At 35.2% G+C, this 13385-nt stretch overlaps 1 protein-coding gene across 5 annotated transcripts in view; it reads right to left on the reverse strand.

The window, feature by feature from the left end:
• LOC111061576 overlaps positions 1 to 4477 on the reverse strand; it is a 43518-nt gene extending 39041 nt beyond the window's left edge. For 2 of the 5 annotated variants that reach the window (XM_039435793.1, XM_039435792.1), the window contains exon 1: positions 4208 to 4474. The gene's annotated coding sequence lies outside the window, so the exon portion shown is untranslated. Of the gene's footprint in view, positions 1 to 4197 lie in introns of all 5 variants that reach the window. The other 3 variants (XM_039435790.1, XM_039435789.1, XM_039435794.1) reach the window with 2 other exon arrangements.
• Between the last annotated feature and the right edge of the window lie 8908 nt (positions 4478 to 13385).

Here is a 13385-nt window from a genome sequence, read left to right on the forward strand (position 1 = left end):
TAAACTGAAACAGAGTGAAGAGTCATGGAGGGTTTGAGCTACCAATAGTGAGAGTGAGAGAGGGTTAGTGACAGAGAGAGAGAGAGAGAGAGAGATATTGATGGTGAAAAGTGTTGTGATCCAAACAGAGTAAATAATGTATAATATATTACATTCAACACTCTCTGATTCCAAAGTGCTGATCTACTCTCAATCGAATTGGCTATTTGGTACTTGAAATGAACCATATTTTTCATGAAGAAGAAGGGGAAGGAGAAGAAGAAAATGAAGAATGAGAAGAATAAGGAGACGAAGGAGAGGAAGAAGATGCCGAAATGAGATATGAAGAAGGAGAAGAAAATTGTGAGGGAAAAGAAGAAGGAGAAGATTGTGAGGAAGAAGAAGAAGAAGAAGAAGAGGAGGAAGAAGAGAAGAAGAAGAGAAAAGAGGAGGAAGAAGAAGAATAAGAAGAGAAGAAGAAGAAGAAGAAGAAGAAGAAGAAGAAGAAAAGACAGGAGGAGAAGAAGAAGAAGAAGAAGAGAAGAAGGAAGAAGAAGAAGAAGAAGAAGAAGAAGAAGAGAAGAAGAAGAAGAAGAAGAAGAAGAAGAAGAAGAAGAAGAAGAAGAAGAAGAAGAAGAAGAGGAGAAGAAGAAGAAGAAGAAGAAGAAGAAGAAGAAGAAGAAGAAGAGTAAAACGTTGCATCAATTAAAAGTAGCCAAATCAGATAAGACATAGCTTCTCCAATCTTTGATAGAATTTTTCAATAAAATTAAAAAAAAACCTCAAAAGCCTTCAGATTTATCTATACTATACGTATAATAGAAGAAAGAACTGGCTTATACACGTACGGGATAGGAATATTATGATTGACGCATCATCACGTCTGAACTTGTGATTTTGCATATAGATTCTTAATTTACCGAGGATGGTTCAATATGATTCAATATGTTTCTGTAAGGTTTTCAAGTGATATGTCTTCTTCAGTTATTTATACTAAAATTAATGTAAGAACTGGCTTATACACGAACGGAATAGGAAAATTATGTTTCAAACATCATCACGTCTGAACTACTGGACTGAACTTGAAATTTTGCATATGGATTCTTAATTTACTGAGGATGGTTAAGCTGCATGACACCAACGTTATTAACAAAATGTTTATTTTTCCGTCCTTATAGATTCTATTAGATCAAACTGAGCTTGACAAACACATATGCACATCATGTGTATGATAAGTTATGTTCAATCCAATAAAATCTATAAGGACGGAAAAATAAACATTTTGTTAATTACTTTGGTGTATACGCAGCATAATAGGCCTAATTGAAGAGACTTGAAATGTTGTCAAAAATCCACTTTTTTCAAATAATAAATCTGGTGTTGCGCACTCACACAACTTTCCTTGCCGTTATGAAAATTGATCACCTGACGCTAGTGTTCATGCGCATCTCAGGTCTACTTGTAAACAAAGATCTGAGCCAGCTGGTGACAGGACAATAACGCTGGAGACATACGAGGTCTGCTATCTCTTCATAGTGAATGATTTAATAAAATCAACACTTGCCAACAGTTTTTTGGACTCAGGGGACCTTGAAACGTATAGAAATTTAGAAATTGGGGTACCTTAATTTTTTACGGAAAGCAATACTTTCCTTACCTATGGTAATAGGGCAAGGAAAGTAAAACAGTACATTACATTACATTGGATTCGAACACAACGTGAAATATACATTCATTTTATTTATATAAAGCGTTATCATTGATTCATAAATAATTAAAATTCTTGGTTGATAACTAATTGGTTCATGGTTTCGTTCCTTATAATTAGCCTTCAACTTTACAACCGATTTTTGTAACCCTTGCTAATATTGGTGTTGATATTCACGTTTCAAAGTCAGCACCTGATTAACATTAGTTTGCCATCTGTCTCTGTCTGTCATTCAACAAAGCAGATAGCTCTTTCCTTTTCCACCTTCGTAACGTTGCCAAATTCGCTCACTATTATGAAACATAACGAACTACAAGAATATTTCATTCCAATTATGGAAATTCAAGAGAAAATACATTTTCTTGAAGGTTAAAATTTGATTGAGATGGAGAAAAATCCATGAATATTTAGAGAACACTTGAGAATAACACTCTTGTCGAAACTAAATGGGTATACAGTAGTTCCAAGGAAATATTTCAAAAGTACTGAAAGGTTGATTTTTTTTTTATACTAGCAGTTAACCCAGGTAAGGGTCTAATTGAAAACTTGACCTACTAAACTCTCGAAGATTTTTTAATAGGCCCATAACCATCCTCGGTAAATAAAGAATTTATAGAAAGAAAAATAAAAAATCTCAGTATCCTTTTTGAATTATCTAATCCTTTTATTTATTTGATTAAATAATTCAAAAAGGATACTGACATTTTTTTATTTTTCTTTCTTTTTATATTACAAGTAGCCCTATACAGAAAAGAGATAAATAATCTATAATATGCAAAGTTTCAAGGTAATCAGTTGAGTAGTTCAGACGTGATGATGCGTCATTCGCGAATCTCCCGTCCCGTACGTGTATAAGCATAGCCACCTCTAATAAAGTATTAGAGGTGGCTGTGGTATAAGCCAATACTCTCCTTTATTATATTATAGACTAGTAGGTAACCCGTGCTACACAAGGGTCTAATTTAAAACTTGACAAACTGAAAACTTGACCAACTGGGATATGGAAGAATTCAAAATAGGCCTATAACCATCCTCGGTAAATAAAGGAGCTACTGTATATGCAAAATTTTAAGTTTATCAGTTAAGTGGTTCAGACGTGATGATGCGTCATTATTTTGTGAACATCCTATCCTGTAGGTTTATCAACCAACTCTTCCCTTCATCCTATAATATTGAGCGAGCAATCTCTGTATATATCTGGTTATTTTTATATCTGGTTATTTATGTTTTACGGATCTCGAGAACGGCTCTAACAATTCTCACAAAATTTGGAACAATGTAGGTTTATGATATGAAAATTCGATTGCACTAGGTCTCATTCTTTGTAAAACTCGCTGAACGACATTAAAAGGATAACTCATCCTTGGAAAGCAGATGATAATTTCGTCGTCTGTCGATAACAGAAGATGCGTGTGCCTGTGTGGGAGAGAGACAGAATCATTTCCAGCTGTGTAATCATAATAAATCAGCGAGAAATTTTATCTAGCTAGACAATTTGATCAACATAATCTGATTTGTTGACATGACATGATAATCCTCCTAAACTAGAGTGTATCATAATTCTCAAAGTTGATAATTATTTGACAATTTCAAGTGATTAGTGAGTGTTATTTTGTTATTCAATTTGGTTTGTATATAATCTAAATTATTGTCTACATTTTTTGTTTTCAAATGTTTGAACAGAAAATTGAACCTGAATCCAAGTGTATGGAACATAGCCTACTTTCTGGACTATTTATAGTGTATACTGTAAATCGAAATTTGGGAAAAAAAAGTTTTGGGCTGTGCCTGTTTAGTGAGTACTTCGCCAATCATTTTAAAGAATTGTGTTCGGTTTATCAAAAGTCAATGAATAAATAACTAGCGAAGCTCGGTGACCCGATATAGACTATAGACCAGCCCGTGTTCCACAAGGGTCTAATTAAAAACTTGACCAACTGGGATATGGAAGAATTTAGAATAAGCCTATAACCATCCTTGGTGAATTAAGAAGCTATATGCAAAATTTCAAGTTAATCAGTTGAGTAGTTGAGACGTGATGATGCGTCATTCGTGAGTTTCCTATCCCGTACGTGTGTAAGCCAATACTTTCCTTTATTATAGTATAGATAACTGAACAATCAAGAAGCCTCATTCATATTTTCACTCGAAAATTTTCCAATTAATGGTGATTTAAGTGTGATATTTTTGTTTTTTTATTCTGTTATCAACCGTCAAAATTTAAAATCTTAGTTTTCGTTCTTTTTGAGTGAAAATTGACTAAATTTCAGTAAAGTGAAACCATAATAACCCTATTTTGGACTTTTAAAGTGTTATCTAAATTTGGAAAAGAAATAGTACAAGGAGTATCCTTAGCTTTTCTCTCCCAATCAGTGCTTCTCTGTAAAAAATATAAATAAATGAAATACTCTACTTTTCTCTCCCAATCAAATGGGATATAATGGGAAAATATTTTTTTCTCTGTAAAAGATATAAATAAATAAATAAATGAAATACTCTACTGTTATTACCTAAACAAACCTTGTAGCTTGTAATCACAATTGGAAAACACTTTCACACATTTAGATAACACGATTATAATCTTGAATGAATAACTTGGAAGTATAACTGAATTTATAAACTGAATAATAACTGATCGCCGAATATCAATCACATATTAGCGTTCTGTAGAAGACGAAGTAGAATACTACAGTTTGTGGTATGGGAAAGAATTATTTCTTCTTATCGGAGAACTCGCGTCGTTCGTTCGTAACAGAGTGAGACCAAAACTGAGTGGATCAGCTGATTTGCGTTGCTATAAAAAGAACTCGAAAATGGCTCTTGGCCGTCCGCGCTGGTGGAGTGTTTTTAGTATTTAGTTTCGTTGTAGTGTTGGACCTGCTTATTGCTTATCGTTTCCGACTATTATCGTTCTTCTTGAGTTGTGTGAGAGAGACGGGTGGAGGTGAGCGAAGAAGAAGAAGATGAAGAAAAAGAAGAAGGAAGAGGAGAAGAAGGAGAAGATCGAGAAGTAGAAGAATAAGAGGAAGGAAGAGGAGGATGAGGAGGTGGAGGAGAAAAAGAGGAATAAGAAGGGGGAGGAGGAGGAAATGAAGAAAATTAAGAAAAAGAAGAAGAATAAGAGGAAGAAGAAGAATAAGTGGAAGAAGAAGAAGAAGAAGAAGAAGAAAAAAAAAGAAAAAAATGAAAAAGAAGAGCTAGAAGAAGATGAAGTAGGAGAAGATGAAGAAAGAGGAGAATAAGAAGGATGAGGAAGAAGATGTAGAAGAAGAAGAAGAAGAAGAAGAAGAAGAGAAGAAGAAGAAGAAGAAGAAGAGGAAGAAGAAGAAGAAAGAAGAAGAAGAAGATGAAGAAGATGAAGAAGAAGAAAAAGAAGAATAGGAAGTGGAAGAAGAAAGAGGAGAATAGGAAGTGGAAGAAGAAAGAGGAGAAGAATAAGTAGGAGGAGGAAGAGAAGAAAATGAAGAAAAGAAGAGGATGCAGAAGAAGAAGAGGAAGAAGAAGAGGAAGGAAAAGAATGAGGAGGAGAAGTAGGAGGAGGAGAAGAAGGAGAAAAAGAAGAATTAGAAGAAGAAAAAGAAGATGGAGAATAAAAGATGGAGTAATAGAAGACAATGGAATTGATGAGAAATTGAGGATAAGGATATTAATTGGGTTAATAGTAGAATAAGCAGGTATAGGAAGAAGAAGACGGAGGAGGAGAAGAAGATGATGATGAAGGAGAAGTAGAAAGAGGAAAAAGAGTTTTTAACTTTGTGGAGAAGTTGAAGAAGGAGGAGGAGGGGGAGTAAGTGAGAAGAAATGGAAAAGGAGAAGGAGGAGATAGAGAAGAAGAAAATGAGGAAGAACGAGGAGGAGGAGGAGAAAAAGGAGACGAAGAAGGAGACGAAAAAGAAAAAGAAGAAGAAGGAGAAGAAGAAGAAGAAAGAGGAGGAGAAGAAGATGAAGAAGATGAAGAAAAGAAGAAGAAGAAGAGGAAGAAGAAGAAGAAGAAGAAGAAGAAGATGAAGAAGATGAAGAAGAAGAAAAAGAAGAATAGGAAGTGGAAGAAGAAAGAGGAGAATAGGAAGTGGAAGAAGAAAGAGGAGAAGAATAAGTAGGAGGAGGAAGAGAAGAAAATGAAGAAAAGAAGAGGATGCAGAAGAAGAAGAGGAAGAAGAAGAGGAAGGAAAAGAATGAGGAGGAGAAGTAGGAGGAGGAGAAGAAGGAGAAAAAGAAGAATTAGAAGAAGAAAAAGAAGATGGAGAATAAAAGATGGAGTAATAGAAGACAATGGAATTGATGAGAAATTGAGGATAAGGATATTAATTGGGTTAATAGTAGAATAAGCAGGTATAGGAAGAAGAAGACGGAGGAGGAGAAGAAGATGATGATGAAGGAGAAGTAGAAAGAGGAAAAAGAGTTTTTAACTTTGTGGAGAAGTTGAAGAAGGAGGAGGAGGGGGAGTAAGTGAGAAGAAATGGAAAAGGAGAAGGAGGAGATAGAGAAGAAGAAAATGAGGAAGAACGAGGAGGAGGAGGAGAAAAAGGAGACGAAGAAGGAGACGAAAAAGAAAAAGAAGAAGAAGGAGAAGAAGAAGAAGAAAGAGGAGGAGAAGAAGATGAAGAAGATGAAGAAAAGAAGAAGAAGAAGAGGAAGAAGAAGAAGAAGAAGAAGAAGAAGATGAAGAAGATGAAGAAGAAGAAAAAGAAGAATAGGAAGTGGAAGAAGAAAGAGGAGAATAGGAAGTGGAAGAAGAAAGAGGAGAAGAATAAGTAGGAGGAGGAAGAGAAGAAAATGAAGAAAAGAAGAGGATGCAGAAGAAGAAGAGGAAGAAGAAGAGGAAGGAAAAGAATGAGGAGGAGAAGTAGGAGGAGGAGAAGAAGGAGAAAAAGAAGAATTAGAAGAAGAAAAAGAAGATGGAGAATAAAAGATGGAGTAATAGAAGACAATGGAATTGATGAGAAATTGAGGATAAGGATATTAATTGGGTTAATAGTAGAATAAGCAGGTATAGGAAGAAGAAGACGGAGGAGGAGAAGAAGATGATGATGAAGGAGAAGTAGAAAGAGGAAAAAGAGTTTTTAACTTTGTGGAGAAGTTGAAGAAGGAGGAGGAGGGGGAGTAAGTGAGAAGAAATGGAAAAGGAGAAGGAGGAGATAGAGAAGAAGAAAATGAGGAAGAACGAGGAGGAGGAGGAGAAAAAGGAGACGAAGAAGGAGACGAAAAAGAAAAAGAAGAAGAAGGAGAAGAAGAAGAAGAAAGAGGAGGAGAAGAAGATGAAGAAGATGATGAAGAAGAAGAAGAAGAAGAAGAAGAAGGAAAAGGAGAAAAAACGTTGTAGTGTTGTACCTGCTTATCGTTTCCAATTATTTTTTGTTAACTTGTTCACGAGAGTGCTTAATGCTTAGTCGAAAGCAGGTGAGTTACTGGTCTGAACAATCTAATTATCCGCTGTCAACTGTGTGGTCCACGTTATAATGGCAGTGAAGAAATATAGGAGAACCAAGTTGCCGACTCCGCCTTGCTGTAGAGGACAACTGACGCCGGTATATTCGTTACAATATTTACTGTTCCGTCCTCTTGGAAATGATAATAAATTACATGTTATTGCCACAAAAATATATTTCCCAATGATTTGATAATACAATTTCATAATAATTCATAATATACTGTATATTAACATAGAGAAACAATAGCATAAGTAGATATCCCATGGTATAGGGCGTTTATGTCGCAACTTTTACTGTTATCCCAAGCCAATTACTGTTGAATATTGTAGATTTTACTGTTTTGTTGGGGTGAGAGTGTTTGAGCGGCACAATATGAGAAACTACCAGTGTCACACAGCTTCACGGGAAAGAATTACATGAACTATCGGCTTGAGATTACAGTAAAAGTTGTGACATAAACGCCCTATACCATGGGATATCTACTTATGCTATTGTTTCTCTATGATATTAATCAAATTTCTACATTTTTAAAAACGATTTGACAACGTTGCAGAGCCAAGGTCTATAAATACAGGTCATGACACAGTCCCGTGATGCATTGCAAAATTGCCATTTTATGGGGTTCTAGTTCATCAATTTTCAAATTTATCAGCTGTTATAAAACAACATGATGTGCTATTTTGTTATATTGTTCAAGGAGTATTGCTTGTCTTTGAATTGTAGAATAAATTCTTCCGACAGAATAATAATATTTAGATTCCAACTACTAACTGAATAACTGAATTGTTGATTTTTAGATTCAATTGATTGGGAACTTCAAACTGTTTTTGAAGTTTTGTCCCAATGCCTCATGAATCATAACAAGTTACAAGAATAAGAACGATTTCTAATAATAAAAAAATGAATTATTGAACCATTTATTATTGAAATCTAATTATTAAAGAATCGAATACCTGAATTTAAATATTATCTGAACCAGAATATTGTTTTTAAAAAGCATAATGCATGCTTTTGGTATGGAATTTTCGAATGTACCGCCATAAAAACCCCATAAAATGGCCGCTCCATAAGGAACACGAGTGTCATGACCTGTATTTATAGACCTTGTGCAGAGCTAAGAAGGATGGCGCCATCTGAATGGCCATCCCATTCATTCTTGTCGAATGGTAAGCAAGGATATCAACATGTTCATCAAATACTGCCATCATGAAATAGGGACCTCAAGATAGGGATTCTCGTCGGAAAATATTAACATATTTCAAATCCTATATTATTGAACGAGCAACTTCTGTTTATTACTTTCCTTGCCCTATTACCATAGGTAAGGAAAGTATTGCTTTCCGAAAAAAATTAAGGTACCCCAATTCCCAAATTTCTATACGTTTCAAGGTCCCGTGAGTCCAAAAAAGTGGTTTTTGGGTATTGGTCTGTATGTGTGTGTGTGTGTGTGTGTGTGTGGTGTGTGTGGTGTGTGTGTGTGTGTGTGTGTGTGTGTGTGTGTGTGTGTGTGTGTGTGTGTGTGTGTGTGTGTGTGTGTGTGTGTGTGTGTGTGTGTGTGTGTGTGTTGGAACAAGGTATATTACGGGGAGACAATCAAGTATACACAGCACATTAAGGGGAGGTGTGTACACTAAGGGGAGACCCCGTATTGTCACTGCTTAATTTTAGTAAAAATCACTTCTACATGCTTAAAACCATGTAAAAACGTAATAAAAAAAATCTCCCCATTTTGTTAGTAATCTACCTAATTGGGATACACTCCAGTTCCCAAAATTGCCACCACGTTGTGCTACGATCGCTAATACACACTCACACAAAACTCATTTACGGATTGAGCATACAATGCGGGCTACTTGCATATCCCTGCAAATCCCCATCGTCTCCTCAACTGTTCGAAGTAACTTGTTTTGCTATGGCATTTGCCGTTAATTTATGAATCAGAAGCTTAGTTCCTGTTTAGTTCAGTCTCATCGATTCACAGCTTAGCGAATTCATAGTTCATTTTTCTGTTCATCCACTTGAGACATGAGAAGGGAGCGAGGATACATGCTTGCAGAATGTATTGTAGTACTGATTTTTTACTTATTTGGTACAAGTAGTCTGTAAATGATTCCTCACGGAAAAATACTTTTCGCTAACCTCACAGTCTTGAAAAATAACTGTTATTTTTCCATATAACTCAAAAACCATTCACAGTGAAAAAATCCAGAAACGTTTCCAAGAGCACAAAATTCTCTAGAATTCAACGCCGAATAAGGTTCATCACAATGAATGGTGACTGAGACATGGACTCTTGAAAACACAATTTCCCGAGAATTTCCCGCTTTGAAGTTGGTCTATTGCTAGAATGATGGGAATGAGAGGTTTGTTAAGATTCAAGAATAGCACGTCAGTAAATTGATATTCTCGAACAGGCTTCTCTGAGAATTCACTATCTGATTTACAGAAAACTAAAAAGTTGGTAACCTAACATTGTATCTAAAGATCAGGATAGGCTAAGAAAAAATGAAATTTGTCTCTTTGTTTCTCTCCATATTGCCATTTCCTTCTGTGTCTGTCAATATCCTTGCAAAAACTGTCTTGTGAACCTTAGTTTGAATATTTTACTCGTGTATGGCATGATCACTTCGTGTGAAAAGACCTTGTTCCGGAGAAAAAATTTAGTAATCATACCCCGCTCAAAAAGAATCGTAGTCACTAGTTCTCATATAGGGAGGGTGACCGCGCAGGCTATTACTCAAAGAGTCAAGGCATTCCAGAAATCCTCTTGGAGAAAATAAAGAATGAGGAATCAGGGTTGTGTGAGCAGTGAGTCCTTCTAGTTCATATTATTAAATAATCTGATTTGGGTAGCTGAAAGTTTCTCAACAATGAAACATAAAATGAAGTACGGTACTCTATCACTATCAGGAAGCTCATTGTATAGCAGTTCCGGAATCTCTATTTTTTTTTTAATAAGCACAAATAGCCAAAACGCAATATAGCAATGTAGACCAGGGGTTCCCAAAAAAATGTTTCTATGTACTCCCTCACCTACCAGCAATGTCGAGGACCACCCCGGAATTTAGAGTTGGGATGCACTGTGAATCGTGCAATTTCTTGAATCCCAGTAGTCTACTGAGTAGCTTATATCGATACGTGGAATGTTTATTCAAATGTTATGAATGTGTAATTATAATAAGCCAAATTATTCATTTAGGATTTTCAGTTTGTGGATTGTTTCACCTATACTAGTCACAATCATAACCGACAATGAATTAGAATAGAAATAGTTTATAAACGTGGGGAAGGATAGCGATTTCATCAATCGCATGTTAAATTCACAAAAGAAATTTATACACACCAAATAGATATTTACTACTCATTTTTTATTCAGAAAAAGAACTTATTTATCAATCAGGAGAGCGTTATAGATTCCCAGTTTATTTATCCCAGCTTCAATATTAATCTTGAATAGAAATCAAGGAAAATAAAATGCTATGAATCCTGTCCTTGTCAAGATGAATAAAATAAGTTGGTGCATGTATCCCGGCTTTATTCAAATACTGTAGAAATGGTCAGTTGTAGAATTGGTCCGAAAACTGTAAGTGGGGTTGTATCATACATTGAATTAGAAAACAAGCACCTGTCAGGCAGTTCTGGTTTATTACTCTGGCATTTCAAAACCTCAATTCAATCGATCTTGGCCAGAATAGAGTCTGTTCACAAGTAAAGGATTAGTTCGGAGCTTAACCAATGAGAGATTGGATATTGGATATGATAAACTATCATTTCCAAATATCTCATTTGAGAATCATTGATAATGCATTATTTGTCTGGAACCAGGTATAATCTAGTGCAACTTGCGAATAGGCTGAAAAGAGAATACCGACGACACAGATTGAGATAATTATTAAGAAAAATGCAAATGCGCTATTCATATTATAACAGAGGCTGCAAATCCATGTAGGGCTGCTTGGAGTTTCATCGATTCCCGTGGACGCAAATCAGGTGATTTGGACCAGAGTTTTGCAACTGCAGATGAGATCAGTCAGTTTTGTGTTGACTTAGTTCAGGGCATGATGATGGTTTTTCTGGGATGACTGAATCCTTAGCTACTCTATAGAGGATTCCACTTCTTGAGGAGCATTTTGAATGGATTATTATATTAATTATAATTATGAATGGACAATTATTCAAATGAGTCGTTTATTATTGTGATAATTTCATAATTATACTATTGAAAACTAATTATCAAGGAATTTTCTTCTCATTTTCTTATTATAATTGTTTCATTTGTGCATCATGTGAATAAAGATCTATTTGATTTGATTATGTGTTATTATATTGTTGATATCGATATGTGAACTGACGTTGTTGTAATATTTTGCCAATGTTCAACAATAAAATTATTTTGAATTTTGATTCACCTTAATGTGTGATTGAGATTACTTAATTAATCGGTTTTGCTATTTTGTACTTCAATTTTTTTGTTTACATAAAACTGAAATAAATGTGAGATTCTTGTATGCATAGCTTTTTTGTGAGTTCTCAACCTATTTTGTTCTATAGATGTTTGAATGAGATGTCAAGTCTAAAATGTTGAAAAATCAACCACGGACAAAAGTAGGCTAATAAAAGAACCAATTTTTGATCGTTTTATATTTATAGGTATATATGATTCTACAATGCGAAGTTTTACATCTCAAAGTCATCAATTGATGGGCCTCCTTGATAATCACTGTCACATTTCTATCTTTTCAAGAAAGAAGTATTATTTAATATTATTTAGTACTCAACTGAACAGTATTATCTCTAATTGTGTACGGAAGATATGTAGCGAAAGGAAGGACGTACAATCTCGAAATTTGAAATAGTCTATGTAATAATAATAATAATATCGAGGGTGATGCCCACATAAGCTCTTAGGCTTGTGCGTGGGTAATGATGAAAGGGATGATGATGAGAGATGACGACTAGGCTACTTTTTTGGTAGTCGGGACCGACGAATTATTGTCTCCTCCGAAAGATTGTGCTGTGGTCGAAGACTTTTGCCCCGGTCGAGATTCGAGCTCTGGTTCTCTTGATTGTCAGACCCGTGCGTAATCACTTACTCCAACGAGCCACCCAAGTTCTCTATTCAAATATATTATATATATTGAGGAAAAAGCCTATTGAGATTTGTGACCTTGATGAAAAGTTATAACAAAATAAAACTTCTCTAAAGATCCACATTCACGATAGAGCCAACAGAGCCAAATCCACAGAACATATCCTCCAAATTGACTGAGAATCAGCTGTTGGTGAGAATCAGCCAATTGAGGATATGTTCTGTGGATTTGGCTCCGTTGGCTCAGTCGTGAATGGGGGCCTTAAGAGACTTTCAGTGCTAACAATCTGAACAACTTCATTGTTGTTATCTAGGTCACAGCTCATATTTTAAATATGCATTTTTCAGTCGATTCCCTCGACTATGGTTGTGGTTAGAGTAGCGGTTTGTGGTCTTTGCTGTCGCGAGGCGATCTTCATGAATAAAAAATTGGGAGAGGGCTGGAAATGATCTTAATTCAATTGAGGCATCCTTGATGAGTCTAATGTGATATAGGTTTAAAACGGTTTCTGAGTACAGTGAAATACAGAGCGCCCAAAAAGAAGTATATAAACGAAGTATAAAAACAAAGAAGTATATAAACAAAAAGAAGTATATAAAAAGAAGTATATTTTTTTGTGATTGATTAATGAATTTCTCGAGAATTAGATGCCTTACCAAACACTTAGATTCAACAACTGCCCAATTATGATCTTTCAAAAAGTATAATAACTCATTCTAATATTTTATCTTCAAGTGTTTCCGCATGCTTTGTTTTTTGGTTATTGAAAGTAGAACTTATCTAGTCCTTAATTCTATAGAAGAATCCTCTCCTTGATTTTCAATAAATCTTAATAATAAAAAATAGTATCATGGTCATTGGTGTTAGCCTCTCATTAGCAAGGTAATCATGGAACTATGAATTGATCAAGTTCAAAAAAATATATTTTCCTACAGATACCTTGAAAAGTGGCCATTTCTGCACTGATTACAGAACGCAAAGAATCACTTCTCCGCTCTAGTGCACAAAGTATCACTTTGCGTACTCCAGATTTGCAACATGGCAACACAAAATAGTTGGTGGGTTATATGGAGGATTAGTGCACGAAAACAAAAATAGTTGGTAACAATGACTGTGATTAGATTTAGATAAGAATCATTTCAATGGCTACCCTACATCTATGATAAAATCCCAATC

Source organism: Nilaparvata lugens, chromosome 9, assembly GCF_014356525.2.
Source record: "Nilaparvata lugens isolate BPH chromosome 9, ASM1435652v1, whole genome shotgun sequence".
NCBI lineage: Eukaryota > Metazoa > Arthropoda > Insecta > Hemiptera > Delphacidae > Nilaparvata > Nilaparvata lugens.